General features: G+C 36.7%; 1 protein-coding gene and 1 long non-coding RNA gene across 4 annotated transcripts in view; one reads left to right on the top strand and one right to left on the bottom strand.

Annotated features, from left to right (window-relative positions):
- lrmda (leucine rich melanocyte differentiation associated) overlaps positions 1–15220 on the bottom strand; it is a 335929-nt gene that overhangs the window by 48598 nt on the left and 272111 nt on the right. The window lies entirely within an intron of this gene.
- LOC148661203 (uncharacterized) lies at positions 7784–12797 on the top strand. Its single transcript, XR_015939814.1, has 2 exons — positions 7784–7921; positions 11850–12797. It is a non-coding gene; the product is annotated as an uncharacterized LOC148661203 (long non-coding RNA).

The raw sequence follows: 15220 nt of genomic DNA, 5'->3' as shown, positions 1-15220 counted from the left end.
TTTTCCCTTTGGGTCCATATCAAGAATATTTTTGTGCACTGAACTTTTTTTCTCTCTTGCTTGTTTATTTGTATGTATATAAGATAAAAAAACAAGTTACTGATAGAAGAGACTTACAAGATTACCTTGTAATTATAGTTAATATTCTTTAATGAAAATATACTCTTGTCAGTTAATCAATTTTTATGTGAACCAATTCGTTCCAGAGAGCAAACTTAAGTTTGCATGATAGAGTTTAGTTCCCTTACAAAGAACCAAAGCATCCAAGTGTGTTTTTTCCTGGCTGCCTAGAACCCGCACCTGAAAAGGCATAACTGCAAACATATACGTTTAAAAACCATCACAGTGTTTTATTAAGCTACATGTTGTATTTAGTTTTAATTCCTATCATTCTCAAATAATTTCTGGTAATCTAATATATTTTGGTTGACCTCTGTTGTGTAATTAACATCGTTACATTTACATTTCCGAATTATGCGCCTTATCAACAGTTGATAATGACCATGTTTCTGATGTTGCTTAGCAAATAGTTTTAAAATAGTACATATGTTTGATTTATTTACGAGAAATATACTAATTATAAATACTACATTTTAAAAAATCAGTGAATTGGTTTCTATTCTCCGTACATAATCAAATCATTATTAAATAATATAGAAAAATCGGATGAATTATTCGATTTTCAACAGAGTACGTGGTTTTCGATCGGCTTTTTTGAGTTTTTAGGAAAGATGAAATAAAATTATAAATTTAAAAATCTGAATTTCAAGAATTACCCTAAAGCATTAGGGAGATACTGAACACCAGTCAATCCTGAAAAAAAGGAAATATTTTCAAAAGGTCAGTAGACCTGCAGATTTCTTTCTGCAAAGACAAGAAGGTACGGGATGAAATGTTTACATTTGATCTGTTTCTACTGTATTGTAGAAACAACTGTATTGTATGAGGGACACTCAGATGTACTTATTATTGTTAATACTGTGCATATTAGTAATGAAGTGAAAAACTTCATTGCATACATGTAGATGGAGTATATTTTATAGTCTATCCAACTGGTAATATATCTTTTTGCATAATATGTTAGTTCTGAATAAAATAGGGATTTATGAATCAATGTCCAGAAGTAAAAACAAAAGGAGGAATTAATAAGAATGTCTCTCTAACCTTAGCTTTCCAAAATAAAACAGGCTGCTAAATATGTGTCAGTTGGAGTTAAGTGTCTTAATGTTTTATTTTTCTTTTCTGTGTTATTTTTCTTCTTTCATTCTCTGCCCATTGACTTTCAAAGTGGACTTAAATTGGATTGTTGGCTTTAGAAATCTGGTATATTACGTTTGAAATGTGTCCCATAAAATGTTCCAGTGTGTTAAGATTAGTATCACCTCAGGTTATAAAGGCAAGGTGAAATACTTCAAAATTCTCCACTTGCAAGCTTGCAAGAAAGATTAAAATCTTAATGCCAGAACTATTAACCTGTGTATTAATACAAAATGTGATTTATGACATTCTTCTGAATGAATACACAAAAAGCAACACTCCATATATATATTGTTCCATTTTTTAACTGTGTGCTTGTGGATACAATTACTTTATAAAAACCTTTATTGATGTGAAAAGAGCATGCTCCAGACTTTGTCAAGTCACAATTCTTTGGATGTTTTGTGATTACTGTATAGATATAACAACCAAAAATCTATTTCCCCTGTTCTCTGTGAGTCTAACAATTCCATATGATTTATTTTCATGCACCTCACCAAGGTTTATAAGTTTAAAAATATTATTTTATTTATCATTTTTCAAAATAACTAAAAACATCGCTTAGTAAATTTCTTCACCATCAGTAGTCAATTTGCATGTATACACTGAAAGCATACAGTAGCTTTTTCTGTTAATATAAAAATTGTTTTGTTCAGCAAAACAGAAACTACTATAGACAGAATGGGCTTTAAAATGGAGAATTTCATGGTTTCGGGTTAAGTAATTATATTTTTATGGCTAGCAGTAATGTATTTTAAATTGCAGCTATGTGCTTAAAAATATATTAATTCTGTTTTTTTAGGTAATAGCAGTAGAAAGAACATCTGAAGTAATAGTGGCCACTCTCTACAGTTAAAAGAGATGTTAGTGTGGTGTTTACCCAGCAGGAATAATGTTGAGCGTGTATTTAATGATTTACCAGTTCTACTTGACTGAGCTTGTACTCAGTAAATGGATCATATGATCACTGATCACAAGTTAAACTGCTTTTGTTTCATGCGTGAAGCCAAACTGGGGAGCTGTTGTTCATTGCTGCACTCCGTGTGCAGCTCAGTGTTAGACAAGCGTAGGTTACGTACAACAGGCAGTTAATGGCTCATACCAGCAAGCAACTAGAGTTATTTCTGCTCACGAGGTTGAATTTTAAAAAGGCAACTGACCTTGCTGCTGAATGCCTTTTAATATGAGCTGCAGCCATTTAAACAAGTATGTGCAAACACTTGTTTCTGATATGAGTTAAAGGTAACATTTTAGCCAGGAGCTAGTCCATGTTTTGCAATAAAATGAGCATTGTTATCATTAGGCTTCCACTGGTACTTTGAGCGTGTTGCAGTTAAAATGTCTAGTTTTGTTCTTGATTAACTACAGCACACTTTTAGGTGACCCTCAGATGCCGATAATAAATTAAGGATATTTAAAAAAATAAGCTTTATTTTTCCTGTCATATTTGCATTGTATACACTTGAGATTGCATTCACGATTAGCAGCACTCTTGTGCCTTTCTTCAAAACACAGGGCCATATCGATAAACGTTTTACTGCTAATATTAATAACCTCCTGCCAAAACAGCAAAAAGAAATTAAAACATGTCTCACAAATCTTTCAGGGTGCTGATCTTGTAGAATTAGTTTGCTGCTCCTTTTTTAAGTACTTACAAGTATGACCCTGGCCTCTTAGTGCGCAATTAGGATAATGTTATTTGAACATAAGACCCCAATAGATTATTCTAGATTAAAATAACGGCAACAACATGACAACAAGAAAGGTTAATTGTGCATTGTTTGTTATATACAACCAGTGCATTATGATTAAAATGAAATAAACTACTAAATAAAGTAGTGGAACAATTTACAGTATACACAGATATGTTATTTACCATCCTGGAACATATGAAATGAATTACCCTGATAACTTTTTTTGGTTCTACTCCAATCACTGGCAATTAGGAAAGAACTAGACCCTGAAATGTAATGATTTTTGATGGTTACAATTTACTCAAATATAGAGTCTCATCACTGTTTTTTGTAAAACTCTGAAAATGTAGATTGTTATTATCTCTTTTTCTAATTTTATCTGGTTTTACTGTGTCAACATTATTACAGTATATACTGTATAAACTGCAAGGTACTACCAATATTCAACTACAGACCATCTCTGTAAGGTCTTCTTGACCTAGAAGTGATTTAGGGTTCAAGTCTATGTGATAATCTTATAATCATCATCAATACAGTAGCTGCAAAAACAGCAAAACCAGTAGAAGAGGAAATGCTATTAATGTTGCCCTCAAACACTGACCATTTTGCTCTTTAATGTGCTGTAGTCGTAAGCAAGTCATTATCTGAATAAACAGATTATTCTGACAATCTGCCCATCATATATTCTCTAGTTTAAACATACCCGTACAATCAAAAAATATTTTAAGCATATGGGAAACCAAAATTCCTTTCTGTAGTAAAGAAAAAATAGGTGCATCAACTATTCCTGTTCTGTATAAATCAGCTATTTTCAAAAATCTCATTATTTAGACACATTTGACATTTCACAGATTCCAAGTCACAATTAGTTATAGTCTTTCCTGTGATCTTTCTTGACTGAAGCAGGCTGAGAGTAAAGAAAACTGTACTCTTCATAGGAGGGCCGAGTCAAACTTACACTTCAGAAGACTGTATCGGGAGATAAGCATTGCTAAGTAACCATCATATTTCAGCGATGTGAAGAACTAATTTCCTTTAAGAGTTCACATGTCACTTCAAAATCTTTTTGCGGGCCCTCTTCAAATGTCTTAAAGCATCTAATTGGGCGAAAAACATTCCAGACAACCAGGTGTGACAGTCCTGTTCAGCAAAAACTTCAATTATTAAATATTCCACACACATGAAAACATTTCTGACATTAGATACAGCTCCTAATCGGTTCAGAAGACCTCACTGTATGTCACAATTCTGAGCCTGTGTATGAAAGATGTCTAAGCTTGATGTTGTGTATAATAAAGGCAAATACTTTCACTCTGTTTTTGACAGCTGCTGCAGATATCTCAGATGCCAAAATCTAGAACTTTAAACTTCATGTAGTTAAATGAAGAAATGATATTTCAGTATACATGTACTATAGAGTTTATTATCTTAATATCTATTAAATGTTTAATACAGTATATCATTAGGGTAATGTACTGCACTCTTAGATTTTATGGTTTTATTAATTTGATTTGGATCAGATTACCATCTCTTTTGGCAAATTATATCAAAATGTTCCCATTTGTAAAGAAAATAAGAAAAAATCCACCATTTGCCTCAATTAAAAAACTGCAAAATAACATGTATTGTTAAATTATTTCAATAAGACTACATGCTGGTGTAAGTGCGGTCTCATGTAAATAAATAAAGCATGCTGATTTCAGCTTTTCAGAGAGTGCTAATCCTGGTCGTTAACCCCACAAAGTGAAGTTTCTCAGGAACACTTTCTATTGTTTTCAACTTGCCATTAAAGAACAGCACAAGGAGAGAGCCTTGTCAGTGTTTCCTTATACTACTGCCTCTTCCCGGCACCCTGAGACATGTGGAAAACTATAAAAGCATTTCAGCTTGATGCCACTTCTGACTTTTCAGATTACAAGCCTGGGCCTTCAAAGCTAGCTGAGAGCTTGGGCTACATCATTTTTTTATAACTACCACTGCTAAACATAAACTGTAAGACAGACTGTTTTAGAAATATTGTATCACACAAGAATTATAGTCAGTGGCCTGAGCAGGAGAGAAGATGTTTATTTATAGGTTATTTCTTTTGGTCATTCAAACTCAGAACAAAGTAATAGTGTATTAGGTCTGGGTAAGTAAATATTATTTCCCTCCATGATTCATGTGACCCTATTTTGTATACACTCACAGAAGAATGATAATTGCATCAATACATCAAAAGTTTAAAGTACAACAACTTCTCTTAAAATTCATTGTATACTTAAATTCTGATCAATTTGTAAATGCATTCATATCTGAATTTATACATTATTATTATTAGTAATAGTAGTAGTAGTATTACAAATTGGCTTCCGGCTTCTGTAAAGTTAAGTTTGGTAATTTTCTCTAAAGTTTTATTGAACATAAGGAGAACAGGAGACAGAAAAGCTTAAATCCAAACTAAATCAATTATGAGCAAAGCATTACCCTCTGAATCTAACAAGGATTATTTCTAATTTTCGATTATAAACCCAACAAAGTGATATTTAGAAACGATTATGGAGAGCAACAAGAACAAGAACCCAGCCAGGATTCTACCATGACTCTAGGATGCCCTTATCAATGAACAGACCCATACTTCATTACTGCATCCATGCGACCCCAATTCATGCAAGGTACTGGTGCCACTGTGATATCATGATTGCATACTGGCAAATACGGACAGTACTGATCATGTGTGAACCCATAGAAAGTGTCTCCTTAGGGGCCCCCCGAGTCACCTAACCGGATTTTGTGATCCAGGCTTTGAGCCCGGGTCAGATCACAGCTGATTATGACTGACATTCCCCAAGCAGTCGAGTACAGCTCCCTGAGCACCGCAGGGGGTGGGGTGGGGTTTAAACAACCAGCTGCAGCGCCCCCTGTGGCCTCCTGGGTGTCTGCAGGCTTGCAGTGCTGTTGGTGAGGGATGCACCTCTCCTCTCCTGTGCTGAATCTGTACAGGTCCGTCATACTTGTTCGTGTTCAAAGACGAGGGGTTTGAAGGTAGGCGAGAGCAGAGTACTCTGCCTGCACCTCCCCATTCTCCCCATTTTAAGAGAAAAATGTGCCTCCTTAAAGAGGAATGTGGTACAAATTTGAAATCGATCAAACTATCCTAAATAATAGTTGAGAATTTATTAGGTCATTCTTGCTCCAAGACATCTCTGCACGCCATACTGCCATTTGTAGAAAAAAGTAACCTTGGTAAAACCCCATGAGCCAGGAAACATATCTTTCTCTTACAGTACCTCAGGGAGGGGTTCTTGTCCCGACTAGTTCCAATGCATGCCCAATGAACTTTATGGAAACAGTAGCTTTGGGCTGTGACAATAATTATACTGTATGTGTTGTCTAATTTGGCGACCAGTCTTTATATATTCATCCATCTTATTTAGTTTCTCATTACTAAACACATACTCCATATCCCCCTAGGTAAAGGCAGCCATGTAGTATTTAACTATCAAGAGCAATAACTTTGAACTAACTGTAACAGCTGATGCTGTTGGATGGAGGATGGAGAACACAATATTACAATTATGAATGTGGAGTACATTGGTTAGTGTTGCTGCCTCGCAGTGCTGGGCACCTGGTTTTAATTCTAGACCTGGGGTGCTATCTAAGCGTATTTTGTATGTTCCACCCCGTGTTTGCATTGGTTTCCTCCGAGTACTCCGGGGTTTTCGCCCACAGTCATGACATGCTGGTAGGCGCCTGGGAAAACTGGTCCTGGTGTGAATGTGTGCGAGTCTGTGTCCGATCTAGGGTGTTTACTGCCTTACGCTTGCTGCCTGCTGAATGAGCTCTGGCTCCCCTGTGACCCTGTACTGGGTAGAAAGGTTAGGAAATGGATGGATATATTTATTGTCCTTCAGATAGGTCCCAGAAAACACCCGCAGAAAAAACACATCCTTAGTTCTAGGTATACGTATTTATAAAAGATATTTTATTGTGTTAAAATACTGCAGTAAAACACAATGTTAATTTTAAAGTGTGGATTTGTGTTCAATGTAAATAATGAATGAAAACAATTGCCCTCAAGCAAGTTTTGTGTGCGATTCTGTCAGGAGTTTTCCAAATACCTTAAGACTATTCAAAGTACCCAAAAATGCAAAAGAGGACTCGTGCGACAGGTGAATGGTTAATCCAAGTGCCTCCAGCAAATATTGTACTTGGCAGGTGTGAATGTTAATTGTTAACCACATTTTCATAATTACAGAAAATTCGAATATTCATATGACCATCAATTGATCTGAACACTTGGTACAGTAATACAATAGGGAGTCTGTTTAGGATTTTAAAATTTTTAACACATTTGTACTTAAAATTACTCCAGCATGGGCTACAGTACCCATAATCTGACACGTTAATGATACAGCTATAAACTGAGATCATAAGTGGGCTGATGCCCAAAGCCTGCTTCTGAATTTCTAAAATTGTGAATGTTTTCTTGCACATTTCTTAGAACGATTGTGTGTTGCACTAATTTGGAATCACTTACTCCAGTAAATGCTTATAGCCACTGGGCCAGATCACTAATTAACCTGGCTTCATCCAGACCCCCAGTAGTCATCAGTGGTTGTTTCATGATCTGGCCACATTGATTAAGTGAAACTGACGTCCAGTTCAGCAGAAATCAAAAAGTAAAAAAGGGTCTGTTATTGTTGACCTCCAGACCTGCAGTTTTCCTTAAAAAGCAAAAAGACAGGAAGCACTAAAATAACTAGAAAGTTCTAATGTCATGCCGCCAATTAGTAAAAATGGGACTGCCCCTCAAATTACGAACATTTAATTCAACTGCATCAAATGAAAAAAGGAAGCAGTATGGAGTCCAGGAATACTTTTTTTTTCCAATATGTTGTTTTTTTAGAAAGAGAGACAGTAAGACACGATGGCAAGAAGCTCTTAAGACACAGCTACATCTCCTCCTTGAAAGAGAAGGACTTATGAAGGTGAGTGGCCTGATGACAGCCAGAGAATGAAAGAGACAAACCCAGGATAAAAATTAAATAAAAAGTAGCTGTCTTAAACTGTAATTGCACTCCTTTGCTGAGCATGCTTTCAGATATATAAACATGATTTACTATCAGCTTGCAACTACAAATCAGGTCCCGAGAAACACTTGTGCTATGAAATTGTTTAATCTCATCAAGCTCTGCTTTCACAGCAAGCCATAAATCACAAAGTCTTTGTTATCATAGACCTCCATGAGCGCCTCTCAGGCAGGCAATGGATCGTGGGTATATATAATCCTGACTGCACAAACAGCAGGGTCGTCGCAGGCTGAAATACTTTCATATTAGCCGCGGTGCAGCTGGTGGAACACAAGGCTATGATGGATATCTCATTTCCTACAGTCGGCATCTATTTCGAGCAAATTATTACCACATAAATTTCTTGTCAACAGAAACGGCCAATTAATTAAGTTAAAAATTTACTCGTGATCACATCTACAAACCAAATAGAACTGTGAGGCAATTTTCCAGTTAGTGAATATACCGCAGGTCAGTTTAATGAATAATTTTTAACTTTGTCATAAACTCCTAGACAGGCCAATATCTACACAGGAGCCTGACTGCAGACCAGCTGCTGACAGATTTACACAACATGTATTTATGTGAAAAGGCAACAGTTGACAGCTGGGGTAGAAATAAACTTTATTAACGTGCACCGAGATGCACACATGCACCTTTTACACCAGTATCACAATAGAAAAGGACTCTTCTGCACTTTTAGTTAAACAGTGGAGTTTTTGAAGGAGCTCTCTGAAACACTAATTGAAATGTCTGTAAATGGCTTCTAGTTAGCACAGGTCATTAATCACCTGTCAAAATCCCTTGACAAGGATGATCGGAAAGATTTATATGTGTTATCATCTGTTTTAAGATAAATCAGGTTATCTAATGATGCCTAGAAGAACCCAGCTGTGACCCTGCAGTGAACTAATGACATGAGGGTATTCAGCCAGAGTATCTTTGCTTATTTTCACTTTCTTCACTGCAAAAGAAAACACTTCTTGTTTAAAATGAATGGCATGGAATACCAGAGACTTTTGTGTTGTTTAAATGTGAAATCTGATCAGCAGCAGCATTAGTTATTGGTGTGTTCTTGAAACAAATGTTTTTTTCACAAACAGGAGCAGAACCACAATTCAGGCAGCCGTTAATCATCATGCAAGATCATTACTCCCAGCTAATTAAAAGTCTGTTCAGTGTAATAAAATGTTAACTTTAACCAGTAATCACTCAAGGTGCTAAATAGCTTTTTTATTTCCATCTTAAATATTAACAATATTTATATTGGGTTTGTGCATACTTATTAACATTTATGAAGGCTGAGCTGGAGAGATTTTTTTTTGTTTTGCACAAAACCCAAAACACTTAAATTATTTATAAGAAAATGTATAGTTTCACTACCAACATACTGGATTTCAACAGCTTGTTTAATGGAAGAATTTGGGTTTGAATAAGTAGGCTGACAGGGATCCCATGTGGTTATTATAAAACCTTTTTTATGTGTTGCTAGTTTTTCATTTATTTTATTTGTTCAAGGTTTACCAAAGATCCCTGCATGGAAGTCGTTTTACAGCTGCTGTGCAGAGGTGCAGAAGGCAATGTACTTTGCCTCAGGCCTCACAGTAGGCTGGATGAGAAGGGACTATGAACATGGACTTTATGACTCCCTGTCGTTAACCTACAGCACTTGACCACACTTATTTATTGTCTGTGAACAAAACTTTCTTTAAACAAAAATATCAGAAAATTACACCTTAATGTGAAAAAAAAACAACATTTGGGTTCCGAAATGACTTTGATGAAATGTGAATGGCTGTTTCATCATACTGAATGAAACCATTTGTGATCCTTTTAAAAGGAGGGAGTGCTGTGAAGACCTTTTCATTTCTATCCTTATAAAGCTTTGCATAACTGTTAAAGATTTTGCTTTTTTGCTGCTAGAAATGCATCTAAAAATCCCAACTACCAAAACCAAACAGTGCAGAATTGACAAAAAAGCACAGAAAGTGGCTGTGAAGCAGAAATTGTTGCATAAACAAATGACAACATTAAATATTCCAAATATACATGAAACAATGTATCCAGAAGCTGTGAGATGTTATTATTGGAAATGATTATGGGAAAGCATGCATTAACAGCCAATGTATGGATGTATTTGTGTAATAAGCATGTAATTGCACAATTGTTATTCAACATTTTATAGAGGTTCTATTAAAGATTTAACTTCATGCATAGACAAATATGAGGATCAGAAAAATCTCAGACAGTGAAAAGCTTTACAATAGCTTTGAATGCAAAGATTAGCCTCAACTCTCTATAATACAGGACACAGAAGAGACGAGGTAATTAATGCACAACAGATTCTTAATTAACTATGTCTTAAATTTACATACTCAGTCTATGCACACAATCATGGGGCACTGCAGCCTTAAGTTCAGGTTTAGTCTAACGTGCTTACCTAAAAACTAGCTCCTGCTTGAGGTGCTGTATATATTGTTACACAAGGGACTGGAGTGCATAATATTAGCTGTAGGGATTCTGAGTGCTTATTTAAGTTTGGCCTCAAGTAAGAAATAAACACCATATTTCTTAAATCCAAAGCACTGTAGTGCAGAAAAGGCACACTCATTTACTTGACCATTCATTCCTGCATAAATGCAGACACTATACTGTATGACATGTAAACACTGCAAGTTCAGCTTAAATGAATAGATTTTCTTCTGACATAAAGAGTTTTCTCAATAGCCAAACAAGATATATTATTTGTAATACTTTCAGTCTGTCTCCTGATTAAGCCCGAAGAACTTTGTTTTACTTTGCTTGTTCTTGAGTCTGCCTCTTCAGGAGATAGATTAGTGTGAAGCTTGCCAGTTCTCTCCTCTCTTTGGCTTTTTGTTTAGCTGTGTCCGTGACAAGCCAGGATCTGATGCATCTGTTCCAATGTGTAAAATACATCTTTGGTCAAGTTAGCTTTTTCCTTGACAATATTATGTCAAACAATCAGATCTCAACTGGGTCGAAACACTTTGTTGTTAGCTAATAAATTAGAGACTATTTATTATCTGTGATCCTTTTTTCCCTTTTAATGGTGACACATTGGTGGTGAATTAAGACTGGTTTTATAAACTAGGCCGAGGGCCAGTATCAGCTCCAGCCTCCTCGCAAATGTTTTCTCTCCCTCCCACCCCCACTCCCCGGCCTCCTGGCCTGGTGCTAAATCACACGATCTGTCGAGGAGCTCTGAGCGGGTGTGCGTCATCGGGGAGGGCAGGAAGCTCTGGGTATAATTCTGTCCATCAACATAATTTATTATATCAGTAGCTTTGTAATCTTGTGCTGTAAGTTATGGGAACTGACATGCAGGAATTCAGTCTGAAGGCAAAGTGTTCGTCAAACTTTAAGTCCAGTCAGGCCCCGTTTCCATGGAGCTCCCCACTTTTCACACTAAGAACGTCACACTCAAAAATGTGCTGCTTTCTTATTCGGACCACAAATATTAAACTCGCATTAGGCATATCAACCAGCACACATTTCAAATACTAGGACAAGGTAGGAGGAAGGGTATACAGTAGCTAAGGCAAATTGACCCACTTTACCCACTGCAGGCTCGGAGCCCAGTTTTTTAGACGAAGAGATCCATAAGGATTGACTTGGTATCTCAGGCCCAAGGCCAGGCACTAGTCCGTTTCCATCAGACGTCGATCAGAGTAGGTGTATCTAAGCTACTTTTGGGAAATTTCAGAGGAGAAAGACAAGCTGGTAGGAGTGAAATTATTTGGACCGAAATTAAGGTTAAGACGTCTGACGCTTCATTCTTCATTCTTCATACTTCATACTTCATTTAATTTCTATGCTTTTTCTTCAGGGATTATTAAACTGCGATGGGGATCAATAAAGGGACGAACAGCAGTGGAGGGGGCTAAGCCATGGAACAGAGATATGCAGGAACAGGCCCCGGCCAGAATGAGAATGGAAACACAAAGACGCTGCTCGTCTTTTGAGGGGGGAGTTTACAGCTCGAGAGGACGCTTCAAACAGATGGTGCCAGAGAACAAAAATGGCAAATACCAAAAAAAAACCTGAGCCAAGATAAAGAAACCTGTCTACCCTGTAGCTGCTGAGCTATGTGCAAGATACAAAACATTCTAGCAGGCTGGGTCCCACAGAACACCTTCCTGTATTCCAGAGAACATCCCTGGCTGTATACTAACGAGCACACACCGCAGCAAACACGAAAGCCTCCTCCAAAGACAACAGGCTTTCCTATTCATTTTTCTTTACTTCTTGTTTTCCTCCATGACAAAATGAAATAGGTCTCCAAACATTTATAAACCTCATTCCAAAAAAATATATATTTACAGTATTACAGTAAACAGCATGTTTATAAAAATAAATGCATTGCTGATTTTTTAATCTTTCATCTCTTTACGTAAAGGCTGTTTACACTAAGGTAAGACTTTCATATAACGTTTTTTTAAAGAACAGAAACAAGTATTATTGCTTACGTAACACAACAGAAACACCTGTAGATTAACACACTAAAATGTATGCTCTTTTAAGTTCAGACTTCTCTTTCTTAGCTTCACCTAATAGAGATGAGAGACGTTTTACTAAGAGCCCATTTGTGTTCGCACAGTAGACATCCTTGTCTTTAATATAAAGGAAATGCAAGCCCTGTAACCTGTCCAACACTCCACATTCACATATCAAGCTACAAGTCTGATATTTAAACAAGTTCCATCAGATGCTGTCTGTGATAAGACCTATTCAGGCTCTCCCAATAAACAGCCTCTTGGTTTAACAAAATACAAAATGGCATCCATTGTGATTTTTTTTTTCTGAGTGTAAGAAAAACATATGTCATGGCCCAAGAGAGATAACGTAATCATCTTATGCTATCCACCTTGATCTCACACATAAAATTCCTGTACCTTTTAAGGCTATGCCACCCCTTGTTTGGTTTTCAAGTGAATGGCTTTTTTTTTTAACAAGGCACTTAAATTTGCATGCCTTTGCTGGAAGGCAGCTCCCCCTGATATGTTAATTGCAGGGTACTTAAGTACTAAAAGATTAACATAAAACCCTTTGCAAACAAGCTAATAGTTTATGATAATTCTTGCATGGCCTTTGTCTGTCTATCACTACATTGCCTCTAGCTGTAATTTTATCAAGGGGCTGTAAAATATCATTTAAACAAGTTCATTTACACATAATTAATACTAGAAATCACATTATTCAACTGAGCTACTCTAGCCTATTAACAATCCGCGAACTAAAATGTAATTAAACTATTTTCTTTTATGAACCTATTCATTAAATTGTAGTGGAGATAGATCTCCTAGCTTTGCTGGACACAGCCCTGTCACCAAAAGCAATCAGTGCAGTTTGCAATTTCCTCTTCGGGGATGGTCGCGTAAGACACTTGTGCTGAATGTACGACAGCGAGCCGTCAGGCGACCTATACATACACAGGTTTCTTTAATGGCAAAAAATGTGATTCAGTTCACATTATAAATAGGAAGGTGAAAAGGCAGGGAGATGAGGTCTCTGTCAGTATGCATGCAAATGAAAAAGTGTGCAAAATGTTAAAGGACTGGAGTGATATTGAGCTTTTCAATTGGCATTTTGCAAGTAGATCTTTACCCCATCTGGTTTGATTCATAGCTTGCAATTAACCAACACAGCACAAAAGAACAGCACTAAAGGAAGTTAAATACCATAAAAAAGGTAAAAGAAAGAATAAAACCTAATAGAAGTGCATCTGAAGCTATTTGCCCTTTAAGCAAGCACTTGAAAAGGTAGCAAATACTTGCCCATTTGATTTAGGCAGGATCAGGCAATAGATTTGGAGCCTTAAATAATAAAGTGCTACAAGATTTCCTAGGGAATGGAGTTCCCTGAGGTGTGGAGCACTGACAGCCCTGCTTTATCCCTGCTGCCAGAGTCAATGATAGGTTGCAACAAGGGGGTTAACCTAGATTTGAACCTGCTTAAGTCAAGATTTAAGACCACACTCCTTTTAAGGTGCAAATCGCCTTTTAATATCAGAAGTACAATGCACCTATAGGCCCGTTAGATTGAGAGATGTCCTTTAAGACATGCATTCAGGTGAGTGCACAAAATATCTTTTCAAAACATTTGTGAGACTTGAAAGCTTCATCATTGCAAAATGCGAAAGAACAAGGCGCTCCGATGTCAGAACAAATTTATAATTTCTGACAGCTCGGCTGATAGGTATTCAGGGCACAGGAGGTCAAGAAAATGCAAAAAAAATCACCATTTGAAGAGAATCCATCGAGGCTTTGATGCTTTTGTAAGGATCTGAAAGGTGATAAATGCACATTCAGATCACATAAAGAAAAGCGTTCAATGAAAGACAGACACGCAGTGCTTATAGGAGCTTCTGAACTGTAGTGTGTAATCATTTGCAGAGGCAGCCCAGGAATATTTTAAGCGGGTAGAGCTTTAGTAAAAGCTACCTACCAGTCTCAAGGGCTCCTCGTATACTTTTTAGACTAATTATTCTGTTTAGAGACATCATGGCACCATGGCACTGCACTAAATACGAACTGAACGACTCTAAAGCACTCCAGCAGAACTGAGAAGCTCCTCGAATTACCTTATAGGATAACATGTTGCTCACCCTGACACGTCTTCTACTGTAACTCAAATTACAGCATGAGCCTGAAAGTACACGCTGTGCGGACATGTTCACTGCCAGCACTGCTGAACACAACTAAAGATTTCTCTTAAAACACCATGTGGTCAAGTAAGCTGCATAAAACAAACCACAGATTCAAAAACAACTAAAAGACTGAATAAATTGTTTTAATAAATTGTATTACTCATTGGTTTCTATATAGTTTTTCTCTTTCATACCTGTGTAACAGGCCTTAATTGGTATATTAAATGCATGAGGGACTTTTCTTGTCAAGGCCGTTTCAATTTTTTTCCAGTAAGCATAAGACATTTAAATAATAATCATAATTAAAAAAATAATAATAATACTCCTGAAACTATCATTCCTTTAATCAATACAAGACTTACTTTGGGACAAATTGAATGGCAGCACTCGATTCCCAGATTGACCTTCCCCATAAAACAGCAGTTGTGGCCAAAGCGGCAGATTCTATTGCCAAACAAATTCAAATTAAAAATTCTTATGAATTATTCAAAGGCCCTGTGCAAAAAGTGCTCAAAAGGCTATTCATCTGTCTGGCATACCTGGAGTGCAGC

This window comes from Lepisosteus platostomus, chromosome 6, assembly GCF_059453375.1.
Source record: "Lepisosteus platostomus isolate fLepPlt1 chromosome 6, fLepPlt1.hap1, whole genome shotgun sequence".
NCBI lineage: Eukaryota > Metazoa > Chordata > Actinopteri > Semionotiformes > Lepisosteidae > Lepisosteus > Lepisosteus platostomus.
This window is presented reverse-complemented; position numbering and strand designations above follow the sequence as displayed.